The sequence below is a fragment of the Acromyrmex echinatior genome, chromosome 4 (genome assembly GCF_024713525.1).
Source record: "Acromyrmex echinatior isolate Ae372 chromosome 4, ASM2471352v2, whole genome shotgun sequence".
Classification (NCBI taxonomy): domain Eukaryota; kingdom Metazoa; phylum Arthropoda; class Insecta; order Hymenoptera; family Formicidae; genus Acromyrmex; species Acromyrmex echinatior.
The window spans coordinates 8,159,101-8,173,630 of record NC_141855.1 but is presented as its reverse complement, the minus strand read 5'-3'; the positions used below and the strand labels follow the sequence as shown (position 1 = coordinate 8,173,630).

The following is a 14,530-nucleotide window of genomic DNA, read 5'->3' as shown; positions in this document are numbered from 1 at the left end:
TCGAATATGTTATATAACATGTTTGTACGTAATTTTTAATTATTGATTAACTGCGTTTTGCTCATGTTGCGGGGGGGATTTTCACTGTATGAAACATTCGTGTTATCGCATTTGCAGATTCGTATGGAGCGAAGTGGGAAGTTCCAGAGGCGTACTTTGTATACGTTTGATTGCGTGCTACTTTTAGTGGCCCTTTCTCTTTATCAAGTTTTCTCGAAAGGCATTTACAATATATATTCGATATTTTAGCAAATGCACTTGGTAAGAATTGATAATCAGGAAAGACAAATACGTGAACATGAAAATTATTTTAAATGTTACTTTTATTTCGAAAGAGAAAGAATCTGTTCTAGGATGTTCCAAAAAAATACGGAATGACGTAATGATAGAAACAACATAAATGATCTTTAGAATCTGGAAGAGAGCTTCGATGAGTAGCATAAATAAGGTCTATAAGGGCGATATTGACAGCCTAAGAGGAAGAAGAAAATAATAAAGCTAGTCTATTGTAAACGATTATTACGTACGACTGTACTATTTGTATAATTACGATTATTGGCACGTTTACTTACATCGCTATGACATTATTATTATGACAGTTACGACGCATAACAATATCATTATAATATCTATACGTATGCCATCACTGTTAGTTATCGATGTCCTTTGACTCCGATCGAACGCTCAAACGAACGATGTACCGCGTATCGTTCGTGCGATCGTACGCTCGGTCGCTTGATTAACATCTCGTAGAAGTAACTTAATCGGACCTTAGATATTCTTATCAACAAAGGCTTGGTGTAAATATGGACCGTGTGTATGTACGATTTTACAATCGTATACCGCAGGACCGTCGTTTGTACGTCGTGCTCATTCTCCATTTTTATCTACGCAAATAATGCTACCTATTTAAGTATCGCGGCATTAAGCAGCGCGCTTGTGTCAGGATGTTATAATGTATAGTCGCTTTGCTAACTAACCCCCCGCGAGCAAGAATACATACGGAAGAGTGACGATAAACTGTAACTGAACACCAATACCGTAACAATATCAATTCCAATCCCCACCCTATTTTAACTGCGTTAGTACCCTCCCCTTTGACCCGTCGTTTCTATACGCCCCAAACTTATCGAATTAGTTCTCGTGGCTTTAATTGGCCTGTGTTACGCGAACGTGCGACATTCTGTCGGTCGGATTTCGCATGAACGTTGAAAGAGAAGACATCGCGTTTTCCGCAAAACCCTAGATATCGTTTTATTCGCTCGATTTGTGGAAAATATATTAATTTCATATTTCTCATTACGCTCGAATTGAGAGCTTTGAATATAGACGATTATTTGTAATAATCCTAGCGGCGAATAATCAAAGAATAATCTGTGGTGTTTTGATGTTAAAAGCACTGAGTATTACTATTTTACGTAGTAACAATAATCCGTTGTTGTTGTTGCGGAACAGATAAACTAAATTATCATTAATAGGTAATTTATAAATTGAATATCGATATTGCATATTTAAAATGTCAGACATAAATTATATAATTTCTACGAAAAAGAATTAATTATATAATATGATATTGTCATAATTTAAATATTCTCAAGCGATTTCGTCAGATTTTTTTTCTAAAGAAAATCTTTATGTTGATCTCTTCTTTATGTCTAAAATATTTTCAAAAGCAGTATTACATTGTACGTACATGAATACATGAAAGATATATTTGCGCGAGCTTAAACGTTGTTGAACAAAGCGTTGTTTGTTCCTACATTGTTCGGTTAATGTGTTAATCCTTCGAGACAGTCGAGGTCTTTTATTAAGGTAGTAATTTTTATTAATGGATTTATTAGAATCTCACTTTTCAGACGTTGGGTGAGATATTTTTTATAAGTAATTTTACTATCTCATGTTATTTTATGAAAATTTCGTTGCTCATTATGTTACGTATGTGACATTGCTTTATCGCGGTAATGTCAATAGATCGATATCCAGCAATCGACTCAGCGCGTGTTTATATTGGGCGTTCGATAGCATACATATGTTGTCTTCAATTTCCGCAAATCCCCGAAATCCGTAATATTACAATTAATGTGTAACATGTGACTATATGTAACGTGTAGTCTGTGTAACTAAACCTCTAATCTAATGTGCATCGTGAATAGCTTAGTCATGAGGTCTGGTGAAATAATATTCGCAATTTTACACGCATTTACTCACGTAATTACTAAATTGTGCGTGTACGTGCAATGTGTCTGCTACTGCGAAATTATTTAAAAATTAAACATATTCACTTTATTTCTGAAGTACGATAGCTTACGGTCATTGCGGAAAAAGAGTAATTGTAATGCTCGCATGCAATAATTCGTGTCCTCAGTTTCTATATATATATATATGTACGCGAGAGAAGAATGGCGGAATTAAATCTCTTACGGTATATCACGAGTAGATCCCTTTTGCAGAAAGTCATAAATTCCAATACAATTTCGCGATGAGTTGAGAACTTTACTTAAACGGTCTCAAGTATAAAACTCAGCAACGGAAAGCATAGAAGAGATTCTTCTAGACGAAATATTTCTTCCTCACGTTACGCTCATGTATTAGATGATTATCTCTGTAGTATCGCATTATTTATCGACATCGAAACTTTTGAGAGACTGTTTTTTAATCCGACATAATGTTTGACTATTAAACAAGCGGCGATACTCATTTGTTGCAAGTTATTGCCGACGCTGTTATACAAGTTACTCCCGTACTGTAATCGACAGTGAATCGAAGGCAACATATTTCGATATATCTTATCGATACGCTGATAGCCACACTGTTCAATAGAAGAGTGTATTATTGAAGCCGTGATATGAAGCAACGTATTGATAGGCTGTCACAAGCAACACGGAAAATGTACTATTTGTTGCTGAAACGTTTATTGTCCTCTATTAAGCGATAATTATTAACATGCGGCGCGTAAAGCCGGTCCTTGTAAAAATTCGTTGATCATTCCTCTGACTAGAATATTTTTCTGCATACAAAATATTTTTTTACCAGGAGAATATGAGAGTTAAGGGATTAAACGCGATGACGCGAGTGCTGATTAATCAAGTTAATGTTGCGTAATCACCGTTTTACCGATAGTTATTTCGGATATTGTTCGACCAATACATATATATTCGTCGTTTCTCGTTTTTTAATCTTGCCACGCACAATAAACATCGTAAAAAGCACTAGTAGGTAACACTGTTTTATAACGTATAAAAAAAGGACAAGAGACTTAATGCGACATCAATCGATATCAAAAGAAGTAATTGATAAATAATGCTTCGCCAGTATTTGTAAATTGAAACGAATTTTTTTTACTTTGATATTAAATAATATTATAAATCTTTGTATTTACTAAAAGTGTGAAGTTATCTCCGCTGGAATACAATCTAATATTTTTTCGCCCTAGTTTGGGGGGTGTAGAATTAACTCGTACAAGACTTCGCGATTCGTCAAGAAGCCTAATGCAATTTACAATCGGGATTTAAATGTCTCTCGAGAAAATACAGCACTCTGTGTTTTCTTTGCCGTGTTTTAGCGCTAAATGCGGCTTTCAAGCTTCGTTTACTTGTTAATATAAGGATTCACGTTCAAAATTAGTAAGATCAGATTAGAAAGAATCAAACACTATAACGAGGTAATTTATAGATCCAAAAAAAGACTTTTCCAAGCTACGAAAATGAAGTATTCGCAAGTCTTAATAATGAAACTCCTCTTTAATAAAACCTTGTTTTCTCAAGTTTAGTAAAACATTTAACGGAAATTAATAAGCGAATAAGTGATAATGATATAACTAAATTAACAAGTTCGCAAACTTGGAGTAAAATGTTACAATAAGTACATCTTGGATAAATATAAGTATATCTTTAAGAATTGAGCGGTCAAATGCGTTTAGCGCTAAAAGGCGTGCCGAGAATGCGGTCTGTTATCTCGTAATAACGCGATCGAATCAATAACTATTTTCCTCCGGCGACGTTACGATCGCGCGTATACCTTTGTAGGATTTAGGCCAGTCGTGTAGTAAAAGCGCTCGTAGTAAGCTACATGTAGTCGAGTACTCCGTGCCAGGGGGGTACCCGTTGTAGAGATCTCTTTATTAAATAAGGACATAAGGTAGCCATTCGGTTTTTCTCTTCTTGTCGATAGGTATTATAGGCGGGGTCCACCTCAGGGTCGACCGCAGTCACGCGTGTAGATTAGCAATAGTGAGTCGTAGCGTAGCGATTATTTCGACGCACCTATTATTATAACCCTTCACGAGAGCGTATATGAGAGAGAATGGCCCTCTGGATTCAAAGCGTGGCGGAAGTATCACAGATACGTACCGTTCCCTGCATACCCCTCTCGTTCGGTCGTGAGTCCCTCGCCAAAGATGGTCGCCGAAGGGCCAATGGAGAGAAAAGGGTCTCGTATTTTTGTCTCGTTGAATGTTGGTCTTATCGATATACGAGATGCTTTTTAACGCGCGCTAAATATTTCAGGGATGATTCTGGAAGTCAAACACATCAAGAACGAATATCTATACGAGCCGTTTTTTTTCTTCCTTTTTATTCGATAAAAAAATATACGGATTATATCTAACGAAATATAAATATTTTGTTAAATGTGATACAACGTGATAGATGATCGCTCTACAACGGTTCGTATGTAATAACCAAAAGTATAAATTGTTTTGATGAAAATTATAAATGGTAACACGGTGGAAAAAAATAATAAAATTGTCTCTGTAGCAATGGCACGTGTTAAGAAGCATTTTATAGTATCATCATTATTAAACATTTGAGAAAATTTATTTTTCTACTGCATACACATCGCGCGTGTCGCACAACAGCGAGCATCTTTGTTTTGCGTAACGGCATCCCCTCGTGATTCTCACGCTGATTTAGAGAACCACGGTTTGGAAAATTGAAATTTGTTAACACTAGAACACCCGGAGGTGAACAGTTTGTTCACCAACGATTTCATTTAACTATAAGATTTAATGATATACCTCGGGGAGAGATATTGTAAAGAGAACATGGATGCTTTTCAATTATAAAATCACTATCAGACGCTTTCGTGCACGCGGCGACACAAGCTGTGTTCTAATTGTCGTAATTATCCACAACTACACATCCATATACAGAGCTATTAGTGTAAAGATACTTGTGTTTTCTAAAATTATTAAATGCTCAGTTTAATGTATGTTACTGTGACTCTAGTTCTATTCATGATTTCAAGAATAAGATTTCGGAGCGTGGTTTGCAGAATTGGATATGTATATAAATTCACTCTAATTAAGATCCATTATCTATTTTCTCGAAAATAGATTTATTTCTCTTGACTTGTGCATTCTGGTAACAGTTATTTATATGTTACTAATTGCGGCGATTAGAAATGAAATTAGAAGACGTTGGATAGTTGGTATTTTTACTTTTTCTTTATTCAATACGGGAAAAGCTATATTTAACTTAACTCTCCGAATCCGAAATCATGCACGGCATGCACATTCTATTCCAACTGAGTTGTGCACAATGCTACACTTAGTGCTTTCCTGTATACGTTTGTATTAAGCAATTGAAAAGCAATTGAAAAGTCAATGTGTCTTTTAGTGCCAACAAGTATATTTTTTTCTTGATATATTCAGAGACAAATTGAGCATCATTCAGAATTTCATATGTAAAAATGTCACTTTTTCATAAAAAAAAAACTTTTTTTTCTTCTTCTTACTTAATATGACATATTTTGAAAGAATGTCATGTATGCGTTCTACGACGTGTATATAGACATCCGCAAATGCGGCGTGTATCAAGTCGCGAAGTTATTGCTCTTGCTTATACATTATTCAGTGCTCGCGACTCGGTTTCCGATTTGATTGCGTATGGCAAGTTCTGGAAGAGTGGCATTCGATCGAGAAACGACCGGACGTTCTAGTGTTAAGCAAACGCAGATAGGAATCTTTCTACGGAAAGGCACCGAGAGGAGCGAGGGGTAGTTAAAGGCCAGGACTGAAATCCGTTGACTTGGTAGAACCGAAAGATTTGAGGAGAAAGAAGAGGAGAGAAAGAGAGAAGGGGAGGGAGAGAGAGAGAGAGAGAGAGAGAAAATAATAAGACATTTCTCTCCGACATTTAGATCGAGGACTCACGACACGCACACATATTTTACGCACACGAGAATAGAGGGTGGGTGAATAAGGGCGGGAGGAAGAGAGAGAAAGAAGAATTAACGTAAGCAGCACACAATGAAAGACACATACATGTATATCGATTATGCTATGTGCGCACAACATTCAACACGATCACACATTATAACTGTTGTATAAAGAAATCGCCGTTATCGTAACTACTACTTTCGCAGGGAGATTGTGTAAAGAACATTTTGCATGCACATTTTCACACGCACCATTCATATTCTCCCCGCGGCATTAGTATCCCTCTTTTACGTCTCTGCGCTCTTCGCTATTATCATCAGATGAAAATAATTGACGGAAGAGGGGGAGGAAATTATTGAGTTTCGAAGAAACGATCGTGATCGGAAAAAGAAGAGAAATCGTACGCTTCCTCGAAGAAAATAGTTTCACGTTACTTTTTTTATATAATTTTGCATATCCAAAAATTTTGTATATCCAAAAATATCCATCGGATATTCATACGAGGTGATATATCTGCGAAAGTTAGTACCGGTACAAAGAAATATTTGCTTCAGGCGGAGCAATACAAGAAAGAGAAGGAAAAGGGAGAATTTGAGAAAATCGCCTTGAGAAAGGTCGTATCTCTTGGGAGTCGCACCACCTTGCACATCTTCTCATCCATCCTTTAAGACTGAACGTTCATATGTATTCGTGTGACTTCTAAAAAAGACGTGACAAGCGTACACGATTCTCGTTTCTTAAGAAAAAAGAGGAAAAAATGAGGGAAAAGACGAGAGAAAATTGCTTCATGACAATAATACACATGAAGCAAGTAAATCGCATGAGGAATGTTACGCGTGAACGAGATAGAGGGATTGGACGACAGAAAATGATGAGAATCTGCATTTTTTTAAATACAATGCCACGTAGGTGTTTTTCGTCGCGCGAGTTTGACGCTTCGGCGAAAGGATCGAGCGTGTGCAGCCAAGAGTTTTGCCTTCGCGAGGTGAATTAGTTTTTCTCTCGCAGGGGAGACGTACGTTTGAAAGTTACTCGCAGAAAGCAAAACTCCCGAGAGTGATTCTTAGGGATGTGAAAAATGGATGGGAAAGGGCGCGAGACGGAGAGTAGGGATATTATCGAGGCGTAATCGATAAAAAAGATGAAAAAAAAAAGAAAAAAGACATAATAACGATTGATTCTAACTCTATCTCTATATTCTTCTACCAATTATATTTTTCTAATTATATTTGTACGTTGACTCGTAAGCTAATCGACCAAGCGATGTTTCGTGCTTGTGGTAGAACGAGGACGAGGAGGTGATAAAATGCGACAAAATTTTTTAAAAAAAGAAAAAAAGAGGAAAGTCATAGGAAACGGAAGAGGAAGATAGAGACATGTTTTTTGGATTAAAAGGGAGAGCGGGGCTCGCGTTGCACTTCGTGATTACTACAATAAACTGCGTCGCTCGTTTTCACGTAGACGATTCGGTCTATCTTTTTTATTCCCGACGATCAGCCTTTATTCGTACTGCTGTGGTCTACAAAAATACACGCGATAACACTCGCGAGATTTTGAATCGATGTATGGTAATTTCGGTAAGTTCGGATCTTGGCGTTTCACAGAAAAGACGAAAACAACCCCTATGTCCGTTCGTCGCAGTAAAAATAACGAGGATGAAGCGTCTTCTTCTTCTAGTCACGATATATTTAAGAAATTGAATTATCGAAATTATATACTGAGAATCTCATTTGGTTGAATCAACTAATCTCTTGTTTAGGCAAACAAATCTTTGATTGATACAATAAAATTCTAACATTTTACTTATGTTATCAGAAAGAAATAAAATATTACAATAATCGACTTTTTGCTTCAATTATTTTATTGCATAATAAACAAAAGATTAGTTGATTCAATCAAATGTGATTCTTAATGTACCGATTTCAAATCTCGTGCACATATTACTTCGGGTCGCACTTCAAGAAAAATCACAGTAGCTGCGTTCAGCAGAGAAAGCAGCTTTCCACCTGTTGTAAAGTTTTTTAATATAATTGGTCTCGCTTTTTTTCCTCTCTGATTCTAAATGTATAAACCAATCACATAAAAGAATTTTACAACAGTTGTAAAATTGCTTTCTCTGCTGAATGCAGCCATTGTCGCAATCGCGGGCAGAGCTGAGTTGCTTTGACGTCGAAGATATAAGGACAATCGGTTACCCATTTTATAAAATCCCTCGTCTGTAAAATAAAAAAATAAAAAGAAAGAAAATTACCGTTCGAAAATGAAGCTAATTGCGCTTTGTTAATCGAGATTCGCTCAGAAATCTCCAAGAAAGACAGGTTCATTGAGAACTCACAAAGACGATCTTTTTTTTTTTTTAGCTTTGTACCGTTCGTCTATTAGCTCGAAAAAGCGGAATGGAAAAATTTGCGTTGCGTTTAAGATTTCCTTTTCTTGCTGGTCGAGTTGTAATGTATTCCTTTTCGTTCGCTCAGCTCTGTGCGCAAAAATGCGGACGTAATTAAGACTCTAAAACTACGTATGCACAAAACCGTATCAGATCGAATTTATTCGGCCGATTTATTACGCTCGTATGCCGCGCCTGGTCCCCGACGATAGTCTGTCGGTTGAAAAAAAGCGAAAGAAATAAAAAGGGAGAAAGATACGTCTGTTCGATCTGACTCGGTATGGATATCGGCTCTACCGAAATAATTTCTCGCGATTTCCAAAAGAGCTACTCGGAATTTTTCGTGCAGTACGACGAAAAAATTCTTTCACTAAGACTAAAGCAATCTATTAGAATTTATTTTTATACTGCAAAAAAGAGTCCTCGTTCGATGCGAAATATGCATTATCGCATTTGTACGAATGTCAAGTGGATCATTAAGCTCTATCAGATTTTCCTAAGGACCTTCCGCGTCAAATGAGGTCAGTCCAATTGGACGACGGTGAACTAATATTAACTATCATGCTGCTACAATAATATTATAATAACTAATAAATTCTTACTAACAATATTATAATGCGACCACGGTTTCCGCCGAGCAGTATTTACGGCGATTAACGATCCCCGTGGCTTTCATTGACGCGATTAAGATGATGTTTACTCTTATTAAATCAAAAAAATATACAAGTCTCTCTCTGCGAATCCACAAAAAGTTCGTATTTTTGTGTATAATGGAGCGAGATGGTGCACACCGACGCGTTCTCCACAGAGCCATGGCACTTGTTACGACTAATTTCGCACGAGACACACGTACGCAATTTCCATGAGGGGGTGGTAAGAAGGGGAGAAAGAGGGAAGGCGCAGTGGCTCGAGATCGCGTGGAAAATAAAATGGGAGGAGAGCGACGTCGGGCCCCCGAGCGCGGTACTCTTTCTTCGAGCGGTCGCACCAGACACACAAAAGAAAAAACGGTTATTAATCAATGTGCAAAATAATAAACTCGAAGTTCAGTCTCGAACGGCGTGGACAATTCTTTTATATCGCGTTTATCTGGCGTTGTTAAGTCTTAGCGTTAATGATCGGCCAAAGGAAATGCACACACACCAACACATACGTGCGCATACACACGCACATACACGCATGCACGCACATACACACACACACACACACACACACAAAGGTACACGACAAATACGTGCGATATTTTGGCACAAAGTTGGAAACAAGTGAACAATACATACAGGGACTCTTCATTTTCTCACCGCTCCTTCCGGGTGTAGAATAATGGAAGTCAAAAAGATATTGGTATTTCATTCGCCATCGGCGATCGACCATTCGTACATTCCACACATCAATCGGTCGACAATGTAAGCCGTCGATGTCTTGCATACAATGTACGTAACGTAAAATGATTACAACTTATCTTTACAATACAAACACACGTACACACACACGTACGGATCTTGCGAGAAATCCGCGAATTTGTACGAATAGTATCTACATTAATTGCGTATATACATATATTAATCACGAACACGCGTACACGAGTATCTATACGTACACGTTTGTAATATGTATATACATGTATTATCAAAAGAAGTGAAGTAGAACGTAAGCTGATCGCGGCTACTTCGAGAAATCAAATTTACGTGTACGCGCGGATGATGTTGTGAGAACGTGTGAGGAACTGAGAGAATGAGAGCGAGAGAGCGGACGGGTGGAGGGGGAGAAAAAAATGATGGAGATAAGTAAATAATAATAATTAAAAATGATGATGAAAAATGACGATGACTGTAAACGGTTAAACAAGCGCCGCGGGGGGCGCGGGGTATGCGCGCGTGGTCGATGTTTCGCGCGTGAAGAAACGAGAATAGGAAATCGGGTGTACGGCGTGTCATCGGAGTGTTTGTGACAGGCGAACGCAAATGCAATTTTCTGCAATGATAATTATGTATAAATACCGCGATGCAATTAATATTAATGCGCTAAAGTCACAAAATTTAAAATTAAATAGGCACAAAAACTAAAAGATGCGCCCAGCTGTCTATAATTTTTATTTTGTAACTGTATTTTTTGGTAAAATATTTTTTGTAATACAAATATTTATATTTGTAATACAAATTGAAGGAAATGCTCAAATTTCCAAAGATCCTAAGAATCTGCGAAAACATTTCAACAAAACAATTATAATATGAATTTGGATAGATGAAAATGAAATCTATTTAAGTAAGAGAAATTCTATATTTTAGTCGAAGCGGATCCTTAAATATTATACTTCTGTGTGAATTTATATACATATCTGATTCTGCGAACCGCGCCCCGAAATCCTTTCCGGTTTTAAAACGCAATTATAAGTAGAATCAGAGTAGTAATATTACTTATTAAATTGATAAACAATATCATTAATATAATAATTTTTGTTGCTAATAAGCATCTATAAAAGAATATTAATAATCTGATGTTAATTAGAATTTTAAATCTGTAAATAATTTATTATAAAAAATATTGTTATAAATACAAGATTCCTCTTATTTGATTTTAAAAATTACGACTTCGCGCAAAGATGCAATATACATTTTATGCATCGCTTTTATGCGTTATATGAAGTAACGAGAATAATGTTACTCCTTTTTTACTGGATGATAGATACGAGACGATATCGCATTTACCCCGTCACAATCACTCCGATAAAACTTGCGACGATAACGTCGGTGCTCCTTCGGCGAGCTTCCTGTTTGATAACGTCGCGAAGGGGGAACGACACTATGGATAGTATTCGTGACAATTTGGTGATTACACTGACTTTTAAATCGCGAAGCGGCGTTACGTCTCGTTCTGCATAATCGATATGAGAAACGGCTGTAAATCTGTATAAAGGGTTTTCCAGTTGAAATAATTATTTTATTAACTTGGTCGTTTGTACGTGTGCGGTTTTTGCGGTGTAACGAGGAGAGAGTATATATTCGGGGGGCGATATATATGTATACGTGTACGTGCGCGCTTGGAATTGGTTCAATTCTTCCTCAATCGCGAGAAGATCGACCGCCCTCAAATGTATTTTTGTTACTAACGATGTTAGGCGTATACCTGAGAGAATGAAAAAGAGAGAGAGAAAGAGAGAGAGAGAGAGAGAGAGAGAGAGGGAGGGGGGGGAGGTGAGCTAGAAAAAGAAAAAAAATGAGAACCTATAAATATATATTTTTCTCTTAGAGAGGTCGCTTTCAATAAGTGTATTGGACAATTTCGACGCGTGAAATAAAACTTTTTGTTGAGATTCCATTCAACGCTAAGGACTTTCAATACTAAAAGCAGAAAGCAGCTATCGGGGATTAAAGCTGCGAAGGTTACTCCGAAAATCTCGTATATATCAGGAAACTCTCTCTCTCTTAGAAACGACTAAGAAATAAAAAACAAAGCTCTCAAGTATACGTCAGATTTTGCTCGCGACGGTGACGTTGTTGGTAGAACGGTACGTGCATTACGTTCGCATTACGGTACGTGCTCGCGTGTACGGGTTTGAACGAGGAGGAAGTAAATTTTCGATATCGCGGATACGGCACGTAGAGAAGGTTGAGAAGGGTTTTTTGTGACGGTGACGCAACAGATCGGTGCAACATCCGCAACCCCTTGTTCGTAAACCCCCCCCCCCCCTCGGTCGCCGATTCATGTTTGTTTGGTTTTTATTGTCAGAAGTTTCTATTTTTCCATAATATCACGATAAGGGATGATAATATTTACTACTGATATATATGATGTGTGTATATGCATGTATGAGTGTAAGCGATAACGTCTGATCGAGAAAACATAAGAGAGAAAGAGAGAGAAAGAAGGAGAGAGCGAGAGAGAGAGAGAGAGAGAGAGAGAGAGAGAGAGAGAGAGCAACCAGATTGAAGCAAAGTTTTATGATATTTGTTAAGTTATTAAAAGGAGGCCACACACGCGTGTTTGCGGAAGGTACTTTAACAGTGCCCATCATCGGGGCTCGAAAATCACGTCCGTTATGTTGATAAGGAAGTTGTTGCTATTAAGTAAAGAGGTGCTTAATCGAAACCCGTAAGATTTGTAAGGAAAAATAAAGGTTAAGATTAAACCTCTTGTTCTAACTTCTTTTCTTTCTTCCTTTCTTTTTTTTTTTTGGTTTTCGAGCCCCGTATCTGTTATTACCTGTGGCGAAAGATAAGAGATGAAAATAAAGCAAAAAATCTTGCAAAGTTATCCAAGTTGATAAAGATCGCGGTAAAGGGACGGCGGAGTGAAGAAGAATCGGATACGAGTGAGTGCGAGCGAGAGAGAGACAATTTTTTTCTTGTTATGAACTAAGTGTGCCTAGTCAATAGAGAATATATCTCGTCAATTTTAATATTATATATATATTATATATATTATATATATATTACTACGATTATATGATTTAAACTTGATACTCTCTGTAATATTAATGATGTGAAAACCTATCGAACGTGAGGAAAAAGGGAGAAAATGGAAAAAAAATGGAGAAAAAAAATATAATGAGATGCGACAATGATTGTGCTGTGTTGTACTACGAAATGTTGGCCTGTGACTTATATTTGTAGCAATTATACGTACGTACCCCCGTATAAAATGATAAAAAAAAAGAAACAACCAGAATACAAAACAAGGAAGTAATAACAATACGCGAGTCTCACACACACACACACATACGTACATATATATACGTGTCTATATATGTAGGTTGTGCGACTTTTTTCAGTCGAACCCCTCGAAGAGAATCGCGAATGATTGATGAAATAGAAATGTGATCTCTCGCAAAATATCGAATCTCCAATTTTGTTCCAATCGAATGCGTCTTCTTTCTTTTGAGAAAAGCAATAATTATTTATCAAGATGATTTATTCGGAAGGAGCTTGAAATGAAAGTCCAAGCTCAAAATTAGTTGAATCGCATCGAGAGTCGCAAGTCGATGCAACCAAAATTTGATTTTTGCAAATTACTCGGAATCGAAATTGTCAAGAATGTCAAGAAGCTTCGCGATTCTTGTCCTTCTGTTACGCAGACATGAGAGCCAAAGCTCGTGGTAGCGAATGACGAGAGAAGCGCTCATGTGTGCTTCGACTTATATTGAGGATAGAAAACTTGAGAGAGCCACGAGGAATACGAAAGAATTTTGAAAATAGTAAACGGTAAAGTGGATCAACGATAAATTTGTTCGATTCTTTGTTGCTCTCTCTCATTTTCTCTTACCCATCTCTCTTTTTTCCTCTCTCTCTCTTTCTCTCTCTCTCTCTCTCTCTCTCTCTCTCTCTCTCTCTCCCTTTCTCATGCATTCCGCGTGTTGAAAATATAAAATATGATTTGTAAGAGTACTGAAAAGTCGAGTATCAATGCCGAAAAATAATAAAAATCATGCATGTGAAAGTGCGTGTACATGTATGTGTATGAATATGTGTGCGTATGTCATGTATGATATTATATGCATGTAAAGACAAGACACTCCGAGCGGGAAATATTTTTTCTAATAAAGACTCGTCCCAGTCATGGCAAATGCAACCCCCTATCTTGTTACGTGCGAAACTAATTCGCTATTGATGATTAATTCGTTGTAAACAGATGTGGAACCAAGAATGAGAGAAGCAAAGAAAGAGAGAAATAGAGAGAGAGAGAGAGAGAGAGAGAGAGAGAAGAGAAAAAGAGAAAAAGAAAGATAATTTCTGTTAAAACCAAAGATAGCATGAAAAGAATAAGATAGTAAATAAGAGAGAGAGAGAGAGAGAGAGAGAGAGAGAGAGAGAGAGAGAGAGAAATGGGGAAAACCAGAGGCAGATATTGAAGGGTCATATCAAGATTGGTTATGGAATAAGAGGGCTATTTATTTAGGATATAACTAAATGGTCTGTTTTAATGTGTCACGGGCTACACGTATTGTACTATAATATCTAACAATAAAGTATTTTGTTTGCTTCAAGAAA

General features: G+C 37.1%; 1 protein-coding gene across 3 annotated transcripts in view; it reads left to right on the top strand.

The window, feature by feature from the left end:
- The window catches only part of brat (tripartite motif-containing protein brain tumor), a 132,628-nt gene extending 118,098 nt beyond the window's left edge, over nt 1-14,530 (top strand). For all 3 annotated transcript variants that reach the window (XM_087405449.1, XM_087405448.1, XM_087405447.1), the window contains one exon: nt 1-14,530. This exon is cut by the window's left edge and continues 18,450 nt beyond it. The gene's annotated coding sequence lies outside the window, so the exon portion shown is untranslated.